Here is an 18,627-nt window from a genome sequence, read left to right on the forward strand (position 1 = left end):
TTGTTAAAGTATTTGAGTTATTTGCAAGGGCAGCAATGCTACAGTAGAATTTTAACTTAAATTTGAATCTCTATGTACAGTTTAAAATCTCTTCAAAGTATTACATTGCAATCCATCATTACAGTAACAGATAATTTCGTGTACAGAAACATTCCTGTTTTATGCCAGATGTTGTAATTAAATCTACTGTAACTATTTTAAAAACTTAAAAAAAAATAACATACAGTAATATTCACTTTTTTTTTTGGTATAGAGCCCCGTGGGTTTTAACACATGCTTAGATTTGTGTAACAATCCCCACAAACAGCATACGGAACAGCCCTATCACCCCTCAGATGCCCTTGTGCTGCTACTTTGGAGTCAACCCAAATCCCTCTCCCCTGGCAACCACTGATCTGTTCTCAATTCTCAGAGTGTTACCTTTCGCAGAATGTCATATAAACTGAAGTAAAACTCAGCATTAAAAGAACAAATAAACCAACCCAATAAAAAAGACCTGAATAGACAGTCCATCAAAGAAGATAAACAGAGGAGAAGTAAGGTCATGAAAAGATGTTCAGTATCATGAAAGTTAAAAGAAGAACAAACTGACAATGACAAGTGCTGGCAAGGAGACAGAGCAACTGGAGCTCTCATACATTACGTATAGGAATGCAAATTGCTAAGCCACTCTGAAAAGCAGTTGGACAGCTTCTTATAAAATGCACTATAATTATAAGTGACCAATTTATGTGTTATAAAGGACTAAAAACATCTACCTGTTAAAACTTTTGGATAACTTTCATATTTTAGCATCCAGAAATATGTCTTTGAAATAGAGAAAAGACCTGAAACGATGTGTTTAACCAACTAGGAAATGAAGGCAGGTCTTGAATTCTTTTGAATGCCTAGAAATTATACTCTCAGTTCTGAAGGCGTTAAGAATATCAGCATTAGGCATCTGAAATGAAAAACAGTATCTATTGCTGTGTAACAAATTATCTTAAAATGTAGTGGCCTTAAAACAACAATACATTAATAACCCTCTTGGGGTAGTTGGACTTAGCTGGGAGGTTCTTAGCTGAGACCTCTCACAGGGTTGCAGTCAAAGCGTAGGTAAGGATCTCTCACCACATTGCTAAGTGGGCCTTCCTTGTTGTGTGGCGATCTCAAGGTAGCCAAACTTCCTACACGGCTGCTGACCACGGCAGCAGCAGTTTTCTGCTGGAATCTATTGTTCAAAGCCATCATGGGCCAGTCCAGATTCAAAGGGGTAAAGGAATAGACTCTACCTTTAAGTGGTGAAATAGTTCGCAAGAATAATGAGGGAAAAGATTGATGGTGGCCATCTTGGAGACAAATGACACAAGCAGCAAGTTGCTGTGATACTCTGTAGAATGACCACTGGTCAAAGACTAGCCCTTGAACTTCAACTGTGAAAGATGCATGAACTTTGACATCTATTGTGATGCTGATGCAGAAAGGGTATAGACAAATATATGTCATCATTCTTAGGGGAGTACTGGTTACACAGAGCTTAAGAGCTCAGCTGCTAACCAAAAGATCAGCAGTTTGAATCCACCAGCTGCTCCTTGCAAACCTTATGGGGCAGTTCTACCCTATCCTGTTGGGTCGCTATGAGTCGGAATCAACTCCAGGGCAACAGGTTTGGTTTGGCTTTGGTATCATTGATAGGTAGGTTTTGTGTACGTCCATTTTCAATATGATGTTTATTCCCCACAGGCTGATGACCTCCACTGGCTCATGTGGTTGCAGGAGCTGACAAATCCAAAACCTGTAGATCAGGTGACAGGCTGGAGGCCTCTACTGACTTAAGTCCCAGGAACTGGGATCAGATGCCTAGAAGATTGCAGGATCAGGAAGATCCTTATCTCAATTGCCTCAGAGGCATGTAAAAGCTAGACAATGAATAAGTGAATCTAGTCAACCACCTCTCAACTTAGTCTCCTCCACTCATCATTATAGACTTGGAATACTTTATTTCTTTAAACAACAAGCTAAGTGCTGGTGATGGTGGTAGAAGGAAAGCAAAACTTAAGAGGTCCAAAAAGGTGAGGATTCTGAGGCTTAAAATAGAAGTTTGGGTTAAATTAATGATAGAGGGAGGTTTGAATTCAGCAGTGACACAGATCTTCTGGGAGTGACTCTACTGTGTGCTCCATGTAGAAACAAGAAAACTCATGGGAGCTTTTTAGTTGGGTGCTCCCATCAGGCTGATGATTGCTCATCAATTGAGAGATTAAGCTTTAGAGAGAGTTAAAATGGGGGTTAATTTATGTGAGAATAAGCACAATCATGATTCCTGTTAGAAACTTGGCTCAGGACAAAATAAGGAGCTTGTGTGGACTCAGGGTGTGGCAACTCTGGAAGACACAGATCTCGGGTTGGCTTCTTCATGGATGTCAAGAATTTCTGCTTTGTCCTGGTACTGGTACAATGACAGACACATTGACCAATGGAAGAGAATTGAGAACCCAGATGTAAATCCATCCACGTACAGTGACCTGATCTTTGACAAAGGCCCAAATTCCATCAAATGGGGAAAAGACAGTCTTATTAACAAATGGTGCTGGCAAAACTGAATGTCCAGCTGCAAAAAAAAAAGAAACAGGACCCATACCTCACACCATACACTAAAACTAATTCACAATGTATCAAAGACCTAAATATAAAACCAAAAACTATAGAGGTCATAGAAGAAAAAATAGGATAAATGCTAGAGGCCCTAATACATGGCATTAACAGGACACAAACCAAAACAAACAATACGCAAACACTAGAAGATAAGCTAGATAATTGAGATCTTCTAAAAATTAAACACTTACGCTCATCAAAAGAGTAAAAAGAGAACCTACGGACAGGGAAAAAATTTTTGGCTATGACAAATCTGACAAAGGCTTAATCTCTAAAATTTATAGGAAAATTCAACACCTCTACAACAAAAAGGACAAAGAATCCAATTAAAAAATGGGCAGACACTTCACCAAAGAAGACATTCAAGCAGCTAACAGATGATGCATAAGGAAATGCTGGCAATCACTAGCCATTAGAGAAATGCAAATCAAAACCACAATGAGATACCATCTCACCCTGGCATTACTGGCATGAATCAAAAAAACCCAGAAAATAACAAATGTTGGAGAGGCTGTGGGGAGATTAGAACAATCCTGCACTGCTGGTGGGAATGCAAAATGGCACATTCATTTTGGAAAATGATTTGACGCTTCCTTAAAGAACTAGAAATAGAAATACCATAGGATCCAGCAATCCTACTGCTAGGAATATATCCCAGAGAAATAAGAGCCGTCACACAAATAGACATGTGCACATGCATGTTCATTGCAGCATTATTCACAACAGCAAAAAGATGGAAGCAACCCAGGTGCCCATCAACAGACGAATGGGTAAATAAACTATGGTACATGCACACAGTGGATTACTACCCAATAATAAAGAACAGTGATGAATCTGCGAAGCATCTCACGACATGGATGAATCTGGAGGGCATTGTGCTGAGTGAAATAAGTCAATCACAAGAGGACAAATATTGTATGAGACCACTACTATAAAAACTCATGAAAGGTTTACACACCAAAAGAAATAACCTTTGATGATTATGAGGGAGGGAAGTAGTGGGAGGGAAAAACACTAAACAGGCAATAGGTAAGTGGTAGCTTTGGTGAAGGGTAAGACAGTACACAATACTGGGGAAGCCAGCACAATTTGTCCAAGGTAAGGTCATGGAAGCTCCACAGACACATCCAAACTCCCGGAGGGACCAAATTACTGGGTTGAGGGCTGTGGGGACCACGGTCTTGAGGAACATCTAGTTCAAACAGTATAACATAGTTATAAAGAAAATGTTCTGCATTCTACTTTGGTGAGTAGCAACTGGGGTCTTAAAAGCTTGTAGGTGGCCATCTAAGATACTCCAATGGTCTCACCCCATCTGGAGCAAGGGAGAATGAAGAAAATCAAGCACACAAGGGAAAGATTAGTCCAAAGAACTAATGGGCCACAACTATCGCAGCCTCTACCAGACTGAGTCCAGCATGACTCGATGGTGCCCAGCTACCACCACTGACTGCTCTGACAGGGATCACAATAGAGGGTCCTGGACAGAGCTGGAGAAAAATGTAGAACAAAATTCTTCTAACTCACCAAAAAAAAAAAGACCAGACTTACTGGTCTGACAGAGACTGGAGAAATGCCGAGAGATGGTCCCCAGACACTCTTATAGCTCAGTAACGAAGTCACTCCTGAGGTTCACCCTTCAGCCAAAGATTAGACAGGACCATAAAACAAAATGAGACTAAACAGGCACACCAGCTCAGGGGCAAGGATGAGATGGCAGGAAGGGACAGGAAAGCTGGTAATGGGGGACCCAAGGTCGAGAAGGGGAGAGTGTTGACACGTCATGGCGTTGGCAACCAATGTCACAGAACAATATGTGTATTAATTGTTTAATGAGAAACTCGTTTGCTCTGTAAACCTTCATCTAAAGTATAAAAAAAAAAAAAGAGTTCTGCTTTGCTTCCATGGGTATCTGGGGCCTTAGTAACCCAGGTTGTAGCTCCACATTAGCCACCTATTGATTAAATCAACTTGTCCATCCCAATGTATTTAATATCTCTCATGAGCCAAGCATTAACATTATAGCTGTTGCTGGACTCTGCAGCCACGTTCCCCTCCATTCAAGGACCACTGCATCATCTAATACGGCATTTCTAATGGAAGGTCCACCAAGCCCATGACCCATGTCCTCTAGTCAAGGACTGCTGCATTATCTAATACAGCATTCAAAGACCATTGCGTTATCTGGTATGGCATTATAGGGTGCTGTGTGGAGCCCTGTGAAGTTCCACATAAGAAAGAGTCTCTCACACACTGTCTGGAAAACACTCTTGGAGAACCACACCTCTTTAAAGTCTCTGAGAAGTCCTGAAGTAAAGAATCTGTTTAAACTTTGTTAACCCAACATATTTTTAACACAGAAAATTTGCTTTCCAAATAACACCTATTAATATCCCTCAAGACTAGGATTCCTGGGGACCACTCTGGGAAATGTTGGTGTGATGCTTGGTCGGCACACTTACACAGCACAGCTGCAAGCGGCTTTTTTTAAAATCTCATTTGACAGCAGAGGTGCTCTTGCTTTCCTCATTTTGTAGATGAGGAAATGGAGACTCAAAAAGGGACTTGTCAAAAACCACAGGGAGAGAGAAGGGCAGAGCAGGGCCTCCACCAGGTTTGGACTATCTACTGGGTGCTCTTTTTTTTCTGCACTGTGTTGCCATCTGAAAGATACACACCTACTATCCTTCAGGTGAGGATGAAAATGAAATTATGACCAAATGTAAAAGCAGAACCCAAAGTGGTTTCTCTGAGGCCTGGAGTGACTTCTGTTCCCAGTCTTCCCAGAATGGGCAAGAAAATTTTGGTGTTTTTTGGGGGGCTAGGCAAGCCCCTGAGCTCACAGGAAAAGCCAAGGTATATGGGAAAACTGACCCCAAGCACTAATACCTTCTAATCTTCCAGATTCTCCACATCACAGTAAACTAAAGGCAGAAATATTTCCGGGGCAGGGTCAGGGGAGGGTGGGAAAACAACAAAACAGAAAACAGCTTAGAGTATCGATAGGATCTTTTTACACGTAGATTGTGGGATTCACTTAGAGGGGCCAGAGTGAGGAGATGATTCAGAGACCAGGTGCAGAGAGATTTGTGGATAAAACAGCTTAGTAAAGGGGTATGTGAGGAGAGAAAGAAAAAGCTTCAGAAGCCATGAAAGAGCTGGGAAGTTTTTGCAGGGCAGCTCAGGTCACGCCAAGGCCCTGGGCTGTGAAAGGAAGCAATTGCCAGAGCAGCAGGGAGAGGTACCAAGCTTTCCTTGATTGCCCTCATCTTTTGTCACAGGACTCCAGAGTTCAGGGTCTTGGGATTTTTCTGGGACAGGATTATTGAGCTCTTTTTTTTTAGCCAGGCCCTTCCTTTTACTAACATTTTCCCTAGGAAGTCAGTGGAAATGCTTATGCAGCCAGCAGGGCCTACTTCTGGTATGTCGGTAACTAAAAACCAAACCCATTGCCATCAAGTCAGTTCTAACTCATAGGAACCTTATAGGACAGAGTAGAACTGTCCTATAAGGTTTCTAAGGAGCAGCTGGTGGATTCAAACTGCTGACCTTTTGGTTAGCAGCTGAGCTTATGCTGGTGGTGAACTGTGTTTCTGAGTTCCCTTCTTTGACAGTACACCACTCTTCTGTGAAGCAAGCCTATATAGAAAGGACTTTTATCCTAATAATGAGACTATTCTACAAGAGAAAATGTAGTAATCCTATGGAAACCGTATTATTTGGGTAGGTCATAGACTTCTCAAACTTTTGGAAAGAACAGAGAAATAGAATCTATCTCTGGGCATTAGCCTTGATATTTAAGACTAGTACAACATTTAATGCAGAATTAAACCAAGTTTAAGTTCCTGAGTGGTGCACACAGTTAACACGCTCAGCTGCTAACCAGAAGGTTGGAAGTTGGACTCTACCCAGAGGTGCCTGGCAATCTACTTCCAAAAAACCAGTCATTGAAAATCCTGTGGAGTAAAGTTCTACTCCAATACATAGGAGGTCACCATGAGCCTGAGTGGACTTGAGGGCAACTGGTATGGAGCCATTGTGTGGTGGCCATGAGCATGTGCCTTGCAGACCTATAACTACAGACCATGTGGCTGACCAAGGGCCCAGCAGCTGAGCTCTGAAATCCATTCCTGCATTTCCTCTCAGCCATGCTTCCCATGGGCTGCACCCTGCCAAAGACTGAGTGTGCCAGGGATGCTGAGGCAGGTCCATTTCTGGGAGGCATGGGCCTCCTCCAATGGCCAACTGTAACTCGAAGACTCCCGACCCCTATGCCAAATCTTCCTTAGTCTGAACAGCCATCTAGGTTGCTTCCACCCAGCCTTCACTTGCCCTCTGCTTCACTCATGGCCAGACATCTCACCCAGCCTTTCCCAGCTCCCTCCTCATTTTCTCTCAAAGGGGCTTCCCCTAATAAAATCCTTGCATATTCACATTTAAAACCAGGCCTTCAAAGCAGTTCATTCCAGTTTAAACCCCCGCTGGGAATTTGCATTTCCACCACAGATATACTGAATCAGAATGTACATTTTAACAAGATCCCCAGGTGATTCTTATGTATAATACATTTTGGGAACCGCTGTTTTACTAGTGGAACCCTGGTGGCACAGTGGTTAAGAGCTCAGCTGCTAACCAAAAGGTCTGCAGTTCGAATCCACCAGCCACTCCTTGGAAACCCTATGGGACAGTTCTGCTCTGTCCTGTACGGCTGCTATGAGTCAGAATCCATCTGATGGCAGCGAGTTTTGGTTATGGCTCTACTAGATGGTTCTCAGAATTGGTCCCTAGCCAGCAGTGTTAGCATCGCCTGGGGACTTGTTAGAAGGCAAATTTTCAGCAAGAGTTTGAACCAGACTAACCAGTTCGAAGCCCAGTTTATAACCATCTTGGCATCTGCTTCTTGGAGATTTCCAGTAACGCAACCTGCATATTCAAATTAGCTTCCAAATATATGCTGGGCCCCTTTAGGCCTTTCCTCTGAGGGACTGTGTTGTTGCTGTTATTAGTCTAATCATTTCGTATGTTCGTTTTGCTCATTTTCATTCAAAAATCTAGTATCAAACTCAGTAAATAAATATGATGATGAAAGAAAAAAAAATGAGCAGTCATTTAGAAACAATGCAGAAAGTACAGTTCTTTACCTGGGCTACGGGTAGTAGTACCTCCTACGTAGTCTAAAATCAGACACAGGTACGATGCATCTCTGCATTAACAGCGACAGGCTTGCACAATGTTGGTCAAGTAGAAGTGAGGATCTTGTTTTCCACGGTAGCTCACAGTAAGAGGTGGGTCCCTGGAACTACAAAAAAGAGAAAGATAAGAGAAGAGGGGTGGGGAGAGGAGGGGAAAGGAGGGGACGGAAGGGAAGGGGAGGAGAGGGCAGGAAAGAGGATAGTTTCTCTACAGAAGGTGTGAGGGATGGATAGATAATAGAAAGATCTTTATTAAGCCAATCTCTCCTTCTCCCTCCCCAAATAGCAGCCAGAAATAATGTTTCTTACCATGCCTGAAAATTAAATTTCTGTTTTGCTCACAACTAGGTCATAAGGTGTTTTGAAGGTTTCTAGAAGCCACAGTGGCCAGAAAAACACCTAGAAGTTTAACATCAGAGTGGAGAGCTAGTTTTTGCGTGGGTACTGCTTGCCATCCCACCCCCAGATTAACCTGGGCACTTCTGAAACATGTCAAAGCCTCTGTTTTGAGGAGTGCAAATCCTGGATGAATAAAAAAACATGCCAAGGTCCCTGCTCTGGAAAAGAGTCAGTGTAGGGGCTTAGGGTAAGGGTATATCCTGAATACCAGACAGCCATTAAGGGTCTTGGGCCAATGTACTAGCCTGGCGAGCAGGATCAGGTAGGTGGATGGTGGAGGCTGCTGGGGTGGGGAGGGGGCAGAGAACTATTGTTTAACAATAAAAGCAACTTTTATTGAGCGTGTAAGTCATACCAGAGACTCTGCTGAAGGTTTTACACAGCTCATTTCAACCTTTCAGTGACCCTGTGAGGTAAGTGCTATTGTGTTTACCATTTCTCAGAGGAGGAACTGAGGCGAGTCGATGAAGCAAGGGCCCAAGGTCACACAACTGGAAAATGGCGGAACTTGCTCTGGAACTCTGGACTATCTGATTCCAGTCCCTACCCCCTAGCCACTGTGTCTAATGCCTCCCTAGAGGTTCACGGGAGTCAGGAGGGGTTATCCAAGGTCACGTAGCAGGAGAGGTTGGGCTGGTGGGATATTTTTATAGGGCCTGTCTGGACCTGCCGTTCTACTCCAGGGGCCCACACACAATATTCAACAGTTTACTTTTATGTCAGAACACCTCTGCTTTAGTTCCACATCTCTTAAAAATACAAATCTAAACAAAACTTGCATATTGTGCTTCACTACAGCGAGAAATAAGTCCTCCTTCTAAACCAAAGGAAGCCCTGGTGGCGTAGTGGTTAAGAGTTCGACCGCTAACCAAGAGGTCGGCAGTTCAAATCCACCAGCCGCTCCTTGGAAACTCTGTGGGGGAGTCCTACTCTGTCTTATAGGGTCACTGTGAGTCGGAATCGACTCCACGGCAGTGGGTTTAGTCTAAACCAAAAACCAAATTAGTTGCCCTCCAGTCAATTCTGACTCATGGCGGCCTCATGTGTGTCAGAGCAGAACTGCACTCCATAGGGTTTTCAATGGCTGGTTTTCCAGAAGTAGATTGCCCGCATTTTCTTTCGAGGCACCGCTGGGTGGACTCAAACCTCCAACCTTTCAGTTAGCAGCGGAGTGTGTTAACCATTTGCACCACCCAGGGACTCCCCTCCTTCCAGAAAGAGTGTAATGGACACTGCTGCCTCTCTGCTAGATCCTCTCAACCCCTCTTACGGTTTCTGTGCACCCTTCCCCAGCTGCTCACACCTGTGACTCTTTATGGAGGACTGCCCTCAAGCTACTGCTGCCATTTTTGCCTCCATGTGCAAAGAGCCTAAAGAGATTTCTGCAACTCTTTTGGCTTGAGTCAGGACAAACTCTGAGACATAACTTATGCTCCAGAGCCCCCTGTGGGATTAGACCAAGGTTACCATTGGTGGGGAGTCCTGGTGGTGCAGTGGTTAAGAGCTTGGCTGCTAACCAAAAGGCCAGCAGTTTGAATCCACCAACTATGCCTTGGAAACCCTATGGGGCAATTCTACTCTGTCATATAGGGTCGCTATGAGTCGGAATCAACTTCATGGCAACAGGACCATTGGTGGGGCTGACTCTGAGATCACAACTTGGTTTCTTCCCCTCCCTGTCCTGCTTCTCTGACTCCTTTTTGGTTTCTTCTGAGAGAACTTCCTTAAAAAATCACTCACACATCTCAAGCTCTGGGAACCTGAGTTATGACAAGGAGTTTACCGTGGATGTGAATTAGCTTTTTTTAAATCAACTTACCCAAGCCAAACTGAACCTGTTGCCATTGAGTCGATTCCAACTCATAATGACCCTATAGGACAGAGTAGAACTGCCCCGTAGAGTTTCCAAGGAGCAGCTGGTGGATTGGACTGCTGACCTTTTGGTTACCAGCCGAGCTCTTAACCGCTGCGCCACCAGAACTCCATAAATCAACTTACTAAGATATAATTTACACAAAAGAATTGGTATCCATTTAATGCCTACAACTTGATAAACTTTGACGGTTGCATGCAACTGTGAAACAATTTTCCTCATCAAGCTAAAAAGCATTTCCATCACCCTCAAGAGATTTCTGTGCCCTTTCGCAGTTCCTACCTCCCTCCATACCCAGCCCCAGGCAACCACTGTCTTTGGTCACTATTGTACAGGTTGCATTCTAACTTTTTAATTAAAAAAAAAAGTTGGAGCAGAGTTGATTCTGGCTCATGGGGACCCCATATGTGTCAGAGTAAAGCTGTGTTCCATAGGGTTTTCAACTGCTGATTTTTCAGAAGTAGGTTGCCAGGCCTTTCTTCCAAGATGCCTCTGGATGGACTCAAACCTCCAACATTTTGGGTAGCAGTGAGTACGTTAACCATTTGCACCACCCAGGGACTCTTTTTGATAAACATTATAATAAACATGTACTCTTTTGTACCTGGCTTCTTTCATTCAGCATATTGATTTTGAGATTTCAGATGAACTTTTGAAAGGCTTTTAAAAAGAATTCTGAGGTGGAAGTTACATAGCAGCCTCCTTTCCTGGCAGCACCCAGAACAGGAGGCCTCCCTCCTCCATTTTATCTCTTTTGTACTTCCTGAAATGAGGGAACTACAGTGTCAGGCAAAGTTCATTTTTAACCCCACTCCTTCCCCTGGAAATATGCCCTTAGGGCTACTATCTCTCACTTCTATCAGATTCCAATTGATTTATTTGCTCTGTCTCAACTTAATGGTAGCAACTTGAGGCCATCAGGCTTGGGTGGGAAAGCTTCCCCATAGTCTAAATTTTTTTATAAGGTTTAATGGGTCTTTGTTGCTTAAAGCCTTTGTCAGTGTTAACTCTCACTGGTTGGTGCCTAGTAGTAGTTGGCTTTTCCAGTCTTGAAAGACCTCTAGATTCCCCTCTTTCATTTCTTTTTTATCGTAAAAAAAGAAAGAAAGAAAGAAAAAGCACCCCCTAACATCTGGAAGCTGGCCTGGTGCTATCAACTTGGCCTTGGTGTTCTCCTGGCGAATAATGAACATAAATATCAGACATGGCCACTCTAATCATGATGGATTCAAAAAACAAAAGCAAAAACCACTCCACGATCAAGTCTGAAAATGAAAACAAGCGTGAACATTATCCAAACCAGAAAATGAGCACGTATGCCCCTAGCCTGGCTAATACGAATGACTGCTGTTGTTGTCCAAGTATAGAATTACCCTCTCTTCCTCTCAGTATCCAATCCAGAGCAAACCCTGGCTTCTTTAAACTCTCCGTCAAATTATACAGCTCAACCCTCTAATAAGTCCTTCTAACACTCTTATTAGACATCCCACAGTTCTCCATTGTGTGTATTCTCCTTCACTGCAATGATAACAAATCCAACGTTTTCAACCACAGTGTGTTCATGGAAGTCTTTGGCTGGAGGGATTCACAGATTTCTCTTTTCACTCCTGTTTGCAAACAAGCCAATAATTGTCTGAGCCAATTTCTGTCTTGTAAGGCTAAATGCAGCCAATAGCAACCAATGGGCATTATCAGCATTGTGTTTTCTAACCTCTTGCCCCAGCAACAAGCGTGGAGGAACATAGGCTGCTTTCCAGGTTATAACCATGACGGTGTTATCAAGTGTTTCACCATAACTTAACATGGATCTACAGCTTTCTAGCCCTTAAGATTAGTTTCTTTGTAGCCCACAACCTGAATGCTAAGCCAAAGTTACATAATCTAGGTTTTGTATGGCAGCATCCCACTTAAAGGTCCCAATTTCTACATTAGTTAAGAAAACACTAGCTGCTATAACAAACAAACCCCAAACTATATAATGGGCTTAAGCATGTATTTAAGTGTATTTCTTGATCACGTGAAGTTAATCAGGATTAGTTACTGGTGGGCAATCCCCCTCCAAGCATTAATTCAGGGACCCAGCTACTTCACATATTGTGACTCTGTTATCACAAAAGTTGGCATTCAAGATCACAGTGTATATAGGTGCACTGACCAAGAGGAAGGGGGAGAGTATGAGGAAATGGTTGTGGAAGGGTTCTATGGGCAGGCCTGGAAGTTGTTCACAACACTTCTGCCCACCTTCCATCAACTAAAACTTAATGATACAGCCACACATAAATGCAAGAGGGGCTGGGCATGTAGTCCAGCTGTGTGCCCAAAAACTATTAAGAGTCTCACAGACACATGTAACTGTCTGACCAGAAAAGGGAAAGCCAGAAAGAGGAAGAAGAAAGAGGTATTGACACAACACCATTGTCGCTGATAACAGCAGCAACAACAAAACGACATATGCACAGCAATAAATATTGTCTGTTGAGCAGTTACATGCCAAGTGTTTTATCATGCATGATCAGGTTTAGCCTCACAATTCTATGTATGCCCAACTTACAGATGAGGATTAAAATGAAGTAAGATTATGTGACTCACTACGGTTGCATAAGGAACCCTGTGGCACAGTGGTTAAGTTATCGACTGCTAACAGAAAGGTTGGTAGTTCAAATCCACCAGCAGCTCCATAGAAGAATGATGTGGCAGTCTGCTTCCGTAAAGATTACAGCCCTGGAAACCCTATGGGACACTTCTACTCTCTCCTATAGTGTCTCTATGAGTAGAAATCAACTCAACAGCGATAGGTATGGTTACACAAATACCAAATGGCAGAGAATGGATTTGTGCCCAGATCTTTCTTGCCTCTTAAGCCTGTACTCTAACGTCAGGCAGAACAAATGAATTGCAGCATTTTTCCCTTTTCACGAGAGCTATGAAATACCAGCAACACATATCAAAATTACCTAGAGCGCCACACACATCAAGATTTTGTCATGTTATTCAAAGATTCTGGAAGGACTTGAGAAGAGGCTTCCTACATTGATATCAGAGTAGATGGTCAAGAAAACATCTGCAGCACAGATACAAAGATGAGGTTAAGCTCAACCCTCTGCACTGTAAGGAGGATGAAATGATAGGTGAAGAGGAAAATTATAAAATCTGAGAGATAAAAATATTTCTATATTAAGAAAAGGGATGGGAGAGTAAGCGTCAGGGTATGATGTTAGTTCTGGGGAGAAAAACCAGGCTGGCACTAACGATATTGGAAATGCTGTGTGAGATGGTAAGGAAAAAAAAAAAAAAAAAAGACCCAGCAACTCGACAACAATCAAGAAAGAGTTTGACAAAAGAAGAAAGCCATGTTAAGAAGGGGTTTTTAGGAAGGGCTGCTGTGTAGTGTCGGATGTAACCTTCTCGTATCTGTCAGGGTTTGGTCATGATAAAACAGTTGTAGGTATTTGGACTAGGAAGAAGCTTAATACAGGATTTACATGCTTTCACAACCAGTACATTTTTTTCAAGCGCCCATGGAACTTTCACCAAGATAGGCCATATCCTGGTCTGTCTTGGGCTGGAGTCTCTAGAGAAGCAAAACCAGTGCAGCATGTAAATATATATAGAGAGAGATAGATATAAAGGAAATGGCTCACACGGTTGTAGAGGCTGGAAAGTCCCAAGTCTGTGGGGCAGGCTGGAGGCTTCTCCTGACTCATATAGCCACAGGTGCTAGTGAATCCAAGATCAGAAAGTCAGAGAGCAGGCCTCTGGCTCAAAGGCTGTGGAGGCTGATGAAACCCAAGAGCAGCAGATAAAATGGCAGGTAAGCTGCTAGCTCAAGTCCCAAGAACCAGAGATTAGATGAACAGGAGCCAGCTGCAGGATCTAGAATAAGCAAAACCAGCAAGCCTTGTCAGAGAATCTACCTATATCGCATGAAGGCCACGCTCCTAAGGAAACTTCGTTTCAACTGACTGGCTGCTCACAACAGATCTCGTCATAGAGGTGTTCGCGTTATATCAGATCTCATTACAGAAGTGATTACATTATTAAAAAGCTGCCAAGCTATATCATAATTGCCAAACCACTAAGGATTGTGGCCCAGGCAAGTTTACACACAAAAAATTTTAACTGTCACAAGGTCCACAAACAAATAGCGACAAATTTTTAAAAAATTAAAATCATACAAGGTATGTTCTCTGACCAAAATGGAATCAACTAGAGATCAATAACAAAGATAACATGAAAATCTCTAAGTGAGAATTAAATTACACCCTTCTAAATAATCCATGGAAACCCTGGTGGTGTAGTTGTTAAGTGCTACAGCTGCTAACCAAGAGACTGGCAGTTTGAATCCACCAGGCGCTCCTTGGAAACTCTATGGGGCAGTTCTACTCTGTCCTATAGGGTTGCTATGAGTCAGAATTGACTCGACGGCAGTGGGTATAGTGGGTAAATAACCCATGGGTCAAAAAGGAAGTCTCAAAGGAAATTTTTGAAACTACATAGAGCTAAGTAAAAATAAAAATACATCAAGATATATGGAATGAAACCAAAAAGCAGTGCTAAGAGGAAATTTTACAGCATTAGACGGTTGCATTAGGAAAGAGGGAAGGTCTCTAATCAACAATTAAAATTCCTTCCTCAATAAACTAGAAAAAGAAGAGCAAAATAAACGCAAAGCAAGCAGGACGAAGGAAAAAAACAAAGATAAGAGCAAATCAATAAAATCGAAAAAACAAAAAGAGTAGAGAAAAGCAATGAAAACAAAAAGCCCATTCTTAAAGAAAAAATCCATAAAATTGATAAACCTCTAGCAATAATGACGAAGATAGAAGATATGAACTGGCAATATCAGGAATAAAGCAGGGAAGATTACTACAGATTCTGTAGCCACAAAAAGATAGTAAGAGAATACTATGAACAACACTCCTAAATTCAACAATTTAGAAGAAATGGTCCAATTCATTGAATATGGAAGTAAAGAAAATATTTCACAAATCTTTCACACATTCATGAGAAAATCTCTTAGCAAACTAGGAGTAGATGGGTACTTCCTCAGCTTGATAAAGAGCATCTACAAAGAACCTAGAGATAGCATCGTACTTAATCCCTAAGACTGGGAAAAAGATAAGGATGCCCGCTCTCATCACTCCTATTCAACTGGAAATTTTTGCAGTGTAATGAGGCAAGAAAACAAAATAGATTGGAAAAGAAGAAATAAAACTGTCTCTATCTGAAAACCGTTTGTTTACATAGAAAATCCTAGGAATCTACCAAAAAAAAAAAAACAAAAAAAACTCTTGGAATTAATAAGTGAACAAGATCAACAAAACAAATCGATTGTAATTTTACATGCTAACAAACATGTGAAAACTAAAATTAAAAACACAGTGTCATTTACAATTGCTCTAAATTAAATTAAATACTTAGGTATAATTTTAACAAAACATGCACAGAACTTGTATGCTGAAAAATACAAAATGCTGATGAAATAAAACAAAGAAGCCCTGAATAAAAGTTGACGGGTATACCAAGTTCATGAAATGGAAGAATCAACAAAGTAAAGGTGTTGATTTTCCTCAAATTTCACCTGTAGATTTAAGGCAATTTACATCAAAGTCACATAGACAATCCTGATAGTCTTAAATTTATATTGAAAGGCACAGAACTAAAATAGTTTAAAAATTTTTGAAAAAGAAAAATACAGCAGAAAGAATCTCTCTGGTCAATTTCTTTTAATATAGGTACGATAGCCAAAGCAGTGTAGTATTGGTGAAGGTATAAACATGTAGAACAATGGAACAGAATAGAGCGGGTCCCAGAAATAGATCCACATAAATATGGCCAACTGACCAACTGATTTTTGACGAAGGTGAAAAGCCATTCAACAGAAGAAAGATAGGCTTTTCAACAAATGGTGTTAGAGCAATTGGACATTCTTAGGCAGAAAAAAAATGATCCTCAACCTAAACCTCACACCCTATACAAACATCAACTCAAAATTTATCAGAAAGTTAAATGTAAAACTAAAAATCTTTCAAGAAATAACATAGGAGAAAATCTTCAGGATATAGGATTAGATGAAGAGTTCTTAGACCTTGACACCAATAGCATCTTCCGTAAAAGGAAAAGTTGATCAATGGGACTTAATCAAAATTAAAAACTTTTCTCTGTGAAAGATGCTGTTAAGAGGATAAAAAGACAAGCTGCAGACTTGAGAAACTGTTTTCTAAGCAACATATTTGAAAACGCACTTGCATCTAGAGTACATGAAGCACTCTCAAAACTCAAAAAGCCAAGAGCAAGTAGTCTAATTAGAAAATGGGCAAAAGACACAAACAGAAATTTCAGTGAAGAGGGTATAGGGATGGCAACTAAGCACATGAAAATATATTCAACATATTAGCCATTGTGGACATGCAAATTAAAATCACACTGAGATATCACTACACACCTATCAGAATGGCTGAATTTAAAAAAAAAAAAGTGACAAAACCAAATGCTGATAAGGATGTGGAGAAACGAGATCACTCATGCATTGTTGTTGGGAATGTAAAATAATGCACCCACTCTGGAAAAGAGTATGGCAGTTTCTTACAGAAGTAAACATGCACTTACCGTACAACCCAGGAACTACGCCCGTGGGAAATTTATCTTGAAATAAAATGTTTTTAAAGATTTTGAATTTGAGATGTAGTACTAGTTTTACCAGTTGCCACCGAATGGATTCTGACTCATGATGACCCCATGAATGTCAGAGTAGAACTGTGCTCCATTGGGTTTTCATGGCTGTGACCATTTGGAAGCAGATAGCCAGGCCTTTTTTCCAAGGTGCATCTGGATGGTTTTGAACCACCAATCTTTCAGTTAGTAGTCAAGTGCTTAACTGTTTGCACCACCCAGGGACTCGTAGATGTGGTACACATATGGTAAAATGCATAACGTGCACTAATTTAAAATTTTTGCATATGTATACACCCACGTAACCACCACTCAGGACGTTGCCAGAACCCCAGAATCTTCCCTAGTACTTCTGCTCAGTCAGTACCCACTTCCACAAAGGTGATTACTATTTTCTTTCTATCACTATAGTTTCGTTTTCTTTTATATTGCTGTACAGTGTTCATTATATGAATATCCACAATTTATCCATTTTACTGTTGATAGGAATCTGAGATTTCCAGTCCGGATTATTATGAATAAAGTTACTAGAAACATTCTTGTACCGCTCTTCTGGGTTCATATGCACTTGCTTCTCTTGGGTGCATACCTAGAAGTAGAATTGCTGGGTCATAAGACGTGTGTTTAGCTTTACATACTACACAACAGTTTTCCAAGTGATTGTACCAATTTATACTCCACCACAATGTTTGAGAGTTCCAGTTGCTCAATATTCTCCCCAAAAGTGGGCATTGTCAAGATTTTGTTTTTTGTTTGTTTGGTTGCTTGCTTTTTGTTTGTTTTTTCTCTTTAGCTCCTCTGGTGGGCGTATTGCGGTTGCTCATAGTGGTTTTAATTTGCCTTTCTCAAATAATTAATGGTACTGAACACCTTTTCATATAGGTGTTGGTCATTCAGATATCCTCTTCCATGAAGCACTTGATCAAGTCCTTTGTCTATTTGCCAAAAAAATCAGGCTCTTTGTCTTTTTCTTATTGCCTTGTAGGAGCGTTTTGGTGGTGGTGGTGTTTCGGTTTCATCTCTTCTGTATATGAGTCCTTTATCCAAGAAAGGCATCTCTCACCTGTTTCTGGCTATTAGCACTCCTGCTTTATTTTTACCCAGCTCCTGGTATCGCCCTGATGATACCTGACGGTGATCCCATTTGTTAACACCTCTGGGCTTAGGTTTCTGAACCCTGCTAGCGTCACCAACCATTGTTCGATACTTCCACCAGTGTGTCAGACTCACTAGCACACTGCCCCTGGCCAAATCCTGGACCAGCCATAGGATAAAAAATGCCTCTCTCATTTATCCTTTTTCCCCTCACTTCATTCTCAGGAGCAGAAAGACTTCTTGCTTCCTGAGACTGACTGAAAAGGGGAAACAAATTCATTCAGCAGATACATGATAGTGTTACTCTGAACAAAAGGATGTCCAGCTATATTTCATCTATGGTCACACAATAAAAAACGTCAACCTTAATCAGCAAGTGTTTCTGTCATCCACTTCTTATGGATTCAGCTCACTGCTGAGCAGCGTGGAAAACACACACACAAAAAACTGGACATGGGTTCACAAGTCAAGAAGCTTACAATCTCATTGGAAAGAAAAGATGCAATACAGGTGACATGAGATAATAAAAGACTGCATATTAGATAACTGCATTAGTAAGTTCAGGATCGAAGAGTTTTGATGCTGGGCATACAAAACTTGAAATGCTAACTTGAGGGCTGGACCTGGAGGGGAAGTTTATAGAGCACTTCCTTGAGATACTCTCTTCTTCCCTTTTCAGAACGGGGGTTTCTTGGACTGCTTCCTTGCACAAAGGAGACACTGAATACATATTTACCAGTTTGATGGGGGTTAGGAGTGAAG

At 41.5% G+C, this 18,627-nt stretch overlaps 1 protein-coding gene across 4 annotated transcripts in view; it reads right to left on the reverse strand.

Annotated features, from left to right (window-relative positions):
* Positions 1-18,627, reverse strand: part of LOC100660478 (C-C chemokine receptor type 3) — a 179,778-nt gene that overhangs the window by 21,315 nt on the left and 139,836 nt on the right. For all 4 annotated transcript variants that reach the window (XM_023547788.2, XM_064274666.1, XM_003409912.3 and 1 more), the window contains one exon: positions 7,776-7,933. The gene's annotated coding sequence lies outside the window, so the exon portion shown is untranslated. The remainder of the gene's footprint in view (positions 1-7,775; positions 7,934-18,627) is intronic.

The sequence above is a fragment of the Loxodonta africana genome, chromosome 22 (assembly GCF_030014295.1).
Source record: "Loxodonta africana isolate mLoxAfr1 chromosome 22, mLoxAfr1.hap2, whole genome shotgun sequence".
NCBI classification, from domain to species: domain Eukaryota; kingdom Metazoa; phylum Chordata; class Mammalia; order Proboscidea; family Elephantidae; genus Loxodonta; species Loxodonta africana.